Here is an 8,141-nt window from a genome sequence, read left to right on the forward strand (position 1 = left end):
AATGTGAAGGTAAAACATTCTTAGCAGCTGTTGACAACCATATCTTCCATGGATTTGCCTAATTCACCTTGAAAGCCATCCACGTTGGTGGCCATCACTGCCCCCCTGTAGGAGCATATTCACCCCATAGTTTAATTATGCACCGCAAGAAGTATTTTCTTTTATCCATCCTGAATCATCATTTGCCCCTGCCATTTCCCCTTCTGCATATAATTTATCCCGTTGCTGTTTTGCCATTGCACCAGTCTCATGCACACCCTTGCATCCGGTCTACTGCTTCCAGTTGCCTCCTTTTCCTTTGCTATCTGGCGTCAGAATTCCAAAGGGAGGCCCCAGCATGGCATTGCTGAATTACAATTTATTTAGGTCTGAACAGAGACAATGGTTTACTTTACGACTCAGAGCTGGCCCACCCATGAGGCAAGGTGAGGTGACCTCCTCAGGCGGCAGGATTCCCAGGGGCAACGAGATCCTGATGTTGATATTCCTTTCCCCCCTTGTTCCTGATGCAGATTTTCCCTCACCCCTTTTCCCCTGGCATGGAGGGGGCTGCCATTTTGGGATCCACCTTAGGTGCCAGTTTATCTTGGGCCAGCCTACAGATGCTAATCTGCATAGTCACATAGGTTGTTTTGCCACTTAACGCTGCTGTGATCGGTTTATTACACTGCTGTTTGAAAAGTGTTGCCACATTGTAGCTAAAATTGAACTGTCACTATCTGTGGGTTTTTTTTTTACATTTTGTTTCCCTATGAACCTCACTACTTCCAGCTACCCACCGCCATTTTACATCTGCCACCTTTATTAATCTAAACTGAAGACATTTTGGATGCTTCAGCTGGTGCAGAGTTCAGCAACCAAGTTGCTCATTGGGGACAAGATGATTTGAGCACATTGCACCGATCCTGACCCGGCTGCACTGGCTGCCAATTTGCTTCCAGGCCCAATTCAAAGTGTTGGTTTTGACCTCAAGGGCTGCTTCCCCCCTTATAAACTGCCCCAGACTTTGTGTTCATCATCTGAGCTGCCTTCTCTGCGTGAGGTCCAGAGGGTGGCAACATGAGAACATGTCTTTTCTTTTTTATATAATAATTTTTATTAAATTTTCTGTTTTACAATTTCAAACCAACATTTTACAACCTTTAAAATATCCTGTGGCTTCCCTTCTTCTCTTGCCTTGCTTCATTTTGCATAGCTTACATCCCTGCATATTTTGCTATACCCATTCAAATCAATTTTCCACTATTACATCCATCAAGAATTATTCACTCTGTTGAATTTAACTTAATGCTGCCAGCGTTTTCAGCCGTACACAGTTATTTTCCATATATTCAGTAAAGGTTTTGCAATCTTCTTTAAACATATGTTCTTACTCTATTATTCTTGCTCTCTTATTCTGTATGTTAAATCTGCAAGTTGTGCATATTCTATCAACTTCAGTTGCCAATCCTCTTTAGGTGGGACCTCGCTCACTTTCCATTTTGAGGCTAACAAAACAGGGGCCACAGTTCTTGCGTATGTGAATAACCTTTCCTGACACCTGGGAATTTCAGTCTGGGTTATCCTCAGCAGAAAGGACTCTTGATAATTTTATTTTTATTTTATTTTTTGAGAACGTGTCTTTTCTGTAGTGGTTCCCTGTTTGTGGAATGCACTCCACAGGGAGCTTTGCCTGGCACCTTCATTATATATTTTTAGGCGCCAGGCGAAAATGTTCCTCTTCAACTAGGTCTTTGGCTCATTAATATTATACAGCCTTTTAAATGTGTCTGCGGGAAGGGGGGGGTTCTTATTCTAGTTTAATTATTTACTTGTGTTTTGTTTTGCATTTTATTTTGCGAACCACCCTGAGATCTTCTGACGAATGGCAGTACAGTGGCACCTCAGTTCTTGAACATCTCAGTTGACAAACGTCTCGGAACCCGATGGCTGAAAACCAAGAAGGAAATGCTTCCGTTTTCGAATGCACCTCAGAAGTTGAACAGCTCCCGCTGCGTGTTTTTCTATTTTCTCAATTGAATTTGAAGACAGACCTTTGCGCCTTGGTTTTTGAACATTTCGGGACTCGAACGGTCTTCAGAACTGATTACGTACAAGAACCGAGGTACCCTTGTATATAAATGTAAAAAAAATGTGATAAATGAGGTGGATGCAGGTCCACAAACGATTATGTAGTACCAGTAATAAAATGTGTTCGTCTTTTAGGGTGCCACAATCTGACCTCTGTGTGACCTTCTGAATGAGCGCTGTAATTACGAGCTTCCTCCATGAATGTTCAGAAATAGCTTGTCTTCCAGCATATAGCGTGTGTGTGCCGATGATGCCATGCCCCCTGGGAATCCCTGTGCCATTTTCCTATCCCGCCTCACACCACCAAAATGTACTTCCCAGCACCAGTCGTGGCACACAGCCAATTAGAAATTCAACCACAGGGCCACCCCTCTCCAAACATACTCGGGAACAGCGGGAGGTCAGCAAGGGTATGGAAGCTGGCATTAAAAAAGAACGTTTGTGTATCTGCCTACAAAGCAGCGTTCTTTGGGCACATAGCCTGCTGAATGTTAAAAATGCATGCACAGAACCGAGACAGAGAAGAACTTGGGGAGCGGGGAGGTGAACAACACTCTGTGCTGGACAAATTGGCGCTCCAAATAATTGGGAACATGGGAGACATCAGCTAACCTTTAAATAGAGTCATGAGGGACCAAAGGTGCTGTGAGGGACCTCAAGAGGCACGTGGTGAGATGGCTTATTAGAGGGATGTGGAGAAAAAACATTACATACCCAGGGGCGTAGGAAGATAGGGGCGGTGGGGGCGGGCCGCCCCGAGCGGCATGATCCCAGGGGCGCTATCGTGGCTGCCTGCCCTGACCCCCAAACGTGCACCCTGTACCTGCGCGTGGCGCACCCCGCCCCATAACGCACGTCCCGCCTCTGTGCACGGCACGCCACACCCCCAAAACACGGGCCGTGCCCTGCCCCCAGAACGTGCGCCACATCCCTGGGGGCAGCGTGCCTGCTCTCTGCCCCGGTACATACCAATGGGGCTGTTTATAGCACATGATGTCCCCCCCCCCAAAAAAATCCTGGGAACTGTAGTTTGTTATGGGAGCAGTGAATTGTAGCTCTGTGACAGAGAAAATACAGTTCCCAGTGTTCTTCGCCATGTGCTTTAAATGTATGGCAGTGTGTAGCCCCCCCCCCCCAGTCTGCACCTTACACCCATGTTGCTCCCTGAGGCAAAGGGCAAGATTGCACCCCACCCGCCCCCTTCCATGAGTAGAAGCTGACTGGACTAGCACTTGAAATTCACTTGAATGGAATGGCATCCCACAATGCACCTGAGGGCTGCAAGCTAGTTAAGGGAGTGTATGACTGGCATAAGGCACACAGAGCCACTTGAGGGTGGTTGCCTCACCTTGCCCAATGGTAGGGCCGGCCACACAAAGCAGCAGCAGAGAAATTACTTGCAGGCTTCCCAGCTTGCTGCATCAACCGGCAGCTTGAAGGACATACTGATAAGTGGAACTACTTATGAAAAGGACTCCACTTGCCCTATGGCCTGATAGCAAGAGTCTGTGGCGCTCCAGATGTTGTTGAATTCCCAGCTCCCACCATCCACAGCCAACAAAGCCAATGGTCCAACATTAGGGGAGTTGTAGTCCAACAACATCTGGATTTTCACAGGTTCCCAACCCCAGCTATACATCAAATGGAGCTTTCCTTCATTTGATTTTGAACACATGCTCCTGTTTGGTCTCCAGTGGAAGGAAAATTATTGTCCCTGTGGGACATAACGAAATCTTGGCTTGTGATACATAGCTGGAAAACAGATTTAGCTCTGAGCTTCTCCTGTGATCTGCGGTTGTATCTTCTTGCATCTAATATTAATTTGACCCTTACGGAAACATTTTGAAGCTACATCTGCTATATCAAGGGTGGACAGATTTCAGGCCTGCGGGATACATTTGGGGTTTTAAAAAACTAGATCCACCAGCCAGAGCCAGGTGGAAAAGACTCCCCCCCCCAAAAAAAAAGGTCACTCGAAGACCTATCATTAGATTCATACCTATCTTCTGCCAACCTCTGTACTACATGGGCATTTCCAAAATGTTTTGCTCAGTGGTCCTCCAATGGAACTTGGTATTTGCTTAAGGTTCACTCGCTAGCCTGTCTATTTCTCTGATCTGGTAAATAATGAAGTAGGAACTGCTTTGCTGCATCGGACAATCTAGCCCAACGGTGGCCAGATAAACTGCAGCAACTGAGCTGGCCCCACCATTGGACAGAGTGAGGTGTCTGCCTCGGGCAGCCGGTTCTGTTAGCCTTGTTTAATTCGATTTACAAATTAAGTGCTGTGGGTGCCAGTCACAAAACGGATGCAATGGGGCATGGCACAAAAGAAAGTGGCTGCTCTCGGGGGTATGAGAACATAGGAAAACCCTCTCTTCTGGATCAGGCCCTCTCTTCTGGATCAGGCATCCTGTTCTCACAGTGGCCAACTACCGTGTTTCTCATATTTTAAGGCATCCCTACAAAATAAGGCATGGCAGGATTTTCCTGAGGTGGAAAAATATAAGGCATACCTCGAAAATAAGCCGTGCCAGGTGGTGGGAGCAGGTCTGTGGCAAAGAAGGTTTGCTGCCGCTGCGTTAACCCCCGGGACCTGGCTGCAGCCTCAGCGTGCAGCGCGCGCAGCCCCAAGACCCGGCTGCAGCCTTTGCGCACCGCGTGCGGACACCCAGGACCCAGCTGTAGCCTCAGCGCGCAGCCCCAAGACCCGGCTGCAGCCTTTGCCTGCCGCGCGCGAAGACCCGGTGGGAGCAGGTCTGTGGTCTGTACAGATACCGGTACTTAATAAAAAAAAATAAGACATCCCTTGAAAATAAGCCATTGTGGTTTTTCCCCAGGAAAAAAATAAATATAAGACGTGTCTTATAATATGAGAAACACGGTAGGTGCCCCTGCGAAGCCCACAAGCAGGACCCAAGCTGGTGAATCTGGGAATCGGCCATCTGAGCTGGAGATCCTCGGCACTGTAAGCTGCTGATCCTGCCAGGTCTTCCCAGATGGTTTCCTCTTTAATGTTTACTCTGTCTTTGTGTTTCTTGCACTGTTATCTATCTACCATAAACTGAAAAAGGAGGGGATAAAAATGTGAACATGAATAAATAACACACATTTATTATTAGATTTCCCCCCCTCCACCCGCAACAGCCTTCCAGCACCATCGCAAAATTTCTGAACCTGTTCAAGGTGGGGATTAGCATTGGCCCCTAAATCTCCCCCGGTCCAAGCAAACCATTTCAAATCTAAACAGTTAACTCTGTGACAGGAAGACGTGTGTTCACTTTTCTCAAGGCGAAACGGGTGCTCCAGAAGGAATTGCATAAATATTTATGAAAATGAAGCAGGACATATTTTCCCAGGGTTGTTTTTCTCTTCAGAGCTTTATCGGGTCACAGAAGTCAGCGTTTATTTTAAACTTAGATCTAGAGCTCTGACACAGGAAAGGGCTGCCTTTTAACAAACTAAGCTGGGACGTGTACATCGATTACCTTACAGCAGCACAGCTGTCAAATTTCCCCTTTTCTCGCAAGGAAGCCTATTCAGCATAAGGGAATTTCCCCTTTAAAAAAGAGAGAACTTGACAGCTATGTACAGCATGTTTTATTTTGTGAGCATGTGTATGCTTGGTGTATCTGCTTTGCTGTTGCTGGTTGTTTTGACAACTCCAGTTGGAAAGCAGGATATAAATCTACTAAACCAGTGGTTTTCAACCAGTGTGCCGTGGCACCCTGGGGTGCCTCGAATGATGGTCAGGGGTGCCATGGGAAACACTGGCCTCTGTCCCTCTTTCCTTCCCTCGCTCCTCTGCTGCCCTCTCACATCTATGGCTCCCAAAGGCTTGCACGGCCGTTTGCTGCAACAGCCCTGGCTACTGGTGCCTCTGGGGCTGGCCAGGGGGTGCTGGTTGCAAGGAGTTGAGGCAGTTCAGAGACCGGGGGGGGGGTGCAGCAACTGCTCAGAGGACTCCCAAGGAGAGGGGGCTGAGGGAGCACCCCCCGAGGGAGGATGTTTGAAAAAGGGTGAGAGGCTGCCAGCTCGTCAGGCAGGGGGTGACATAACTGGGCTCCTGAGCCTAGGGCCGTCTCTAGGCCCGGGCTGGGTGGCGCAAGGCACCAGGGCGCCTGGCCACCAGGGGCGCAGAAGGGACGCCGAACGGCTGGTGTCTGGGAGCAATTGCTGCCGGCGCCCCTCATCCCCCACGGCGGCAGTAGCGCATGGCCAAGAAGCAGGATCAGCGAGACTCCTGCCTAGAGTGGCACCACGCGCCAGCTGCCACTCTAGGCAGGAGTCTCGCTGATTCTGCTTCATGGAGGAAGCTCAATGGCCGCGCGCCGGAGCGGCCACTGGAGGGAGGCGCCAAGGAGGGGCCGATCCAGGGCGGGAGGCCGAGCAGCCCCCTCTGCGGGAGGTGGGCTCTGCGCCCAGGCCAGCCCCCGTCCAAGCTCCGCCATCCTACACCTCTGCCCCTCAGCCACGTGCTACTGCCGCCGTGGGGGTGCCGGAGGATTCTTGAGCCACACCGCTGGATAACCTTAAGACGTGACTGCCTGAGCCCCACAGGGGTGATGCAGAAAGAATGTAGGGGGGACTCAAAAAGGCTGAAAACCTCTGTACTGTACTGAACAAAAAATAGCAATCCCCTGCTACGTGTTCCTTCCTCCCCACATGGGGAAAACCTCCCTCCCCTCTTCCATCGTCACTACTTCGTATGTCAACAGAAACAGTACCACATCTCCTTTGGCCCTTATTTGGTTGGACTGTGTGCCTACAGAGTCTCCATTTTATGCTTCTAAAGGAGAAAATAGCCCCCCAGCAGAATTATGGAGGACATGTGAGGCCTTTTGTGCCCTTTGCTGTCTGAGGAACAGCACCAAATGCAAACATGGATTAAGGGTGCATCGCACCCAAGGCCAGTCAAGTTATTTCAGCAGCTGAGGCACAAAATCACAGAAGCGCCTCCCCTCACTTCTCAGGCAATATAAATTATATATTCATTAATTAAATGGCTGTCAATTTGGTACCCTGTCATGACCATCAATATCTGCTGCCTGAAGCAGCCGCCACACTCTGCTTATTTGTACGCTGGTCCTGTGAACAAATAACTAATTACTGGCATATTATTGAGGCCCTACCCACACTATTTATGGGATGCGGGTGGCGCTGTGGGTTAAACCACAGAGCCTAGGGCTTGCCGATCAGAAGGTCGGCGGTTCGAATCCCTGCAACGGGGTGAGCTCCCGTTACTTGGTCCCAGCTCCTGCCAACCTAGCAGTTTGAAAGCACGTCAAAGTGCAAGTAGATAAATAGGTACCGCTCCAGCGGGAAGGTAAACGCCGTTTCCGTGCACAGCTCTGGTTCGCTAGAAGCGGCTTTGTCATGCTGGCCACATGACCTGGAAGCTGTACGTCGGCTCCCTCGGCCAATAAAGCAAGATGAACGCCGCAACCCCAGAGTTGGTCATGACTGGACCTAATGGTCAGGGGTACCTTTACCTTTTTACCAACACTATTTATAATACCACTTTGAACAGTCATGGCTTCCCCCCAAGGCATTGCAGTTTGTAAATGGTGTTGAGAGCTGTTAAGAGACCCTCCCCATTGCCCTCAGGGCTACAATTCCCTGAATCTCCTGGCTAGAAGGATTGTGAAATGCAATTCTTTGAGGGGGTCTCCTAACAATTCCCAGCACCCTTAGCAATCTACAACTCCCAGGATTCTTCAGTGGAAGCCATGACAATTAAAGCGTTGTTGTTTGCATCTGTCTGTCTCGAGAGACAATGGAGTGTGCCTCCGGGAGTGAAATCAAACTGCTAAGTTAGCAGCACCTCTCTGGGGTGCAAGCCTGGGCAGTGTGTATGGAGGTCCTGAGCTGCCCAGATGACAAGACCCCACAAATACTGCTTAAAATGTATTGTGCAGATGTGGTCTGATTTCAGCAGGGCTTCCTGGGTGGAACTACATACAGGGGGGGGGGGGTGAAATGCTATAAATAAGTCACAAATTAAATCGTTATAACAAAGGGGCAGAAAACGCTATGTAAAAATCGCATAGAATTTTTTTGCTCTCTGGCAC

This window comes from Zootoca vivipara, chromosome 8 (assembly GCF_965207765.1).
Source record: "Zootoca vivipara chromosome 8, rZooViv2.hap1.1, whole genome shotgun sequence".
NCBI lineage: Eukaryota > Metazoa > Chordata > Lepidosauria > Squamata > Lacertidae > Zootoca > Zootoca vivipara.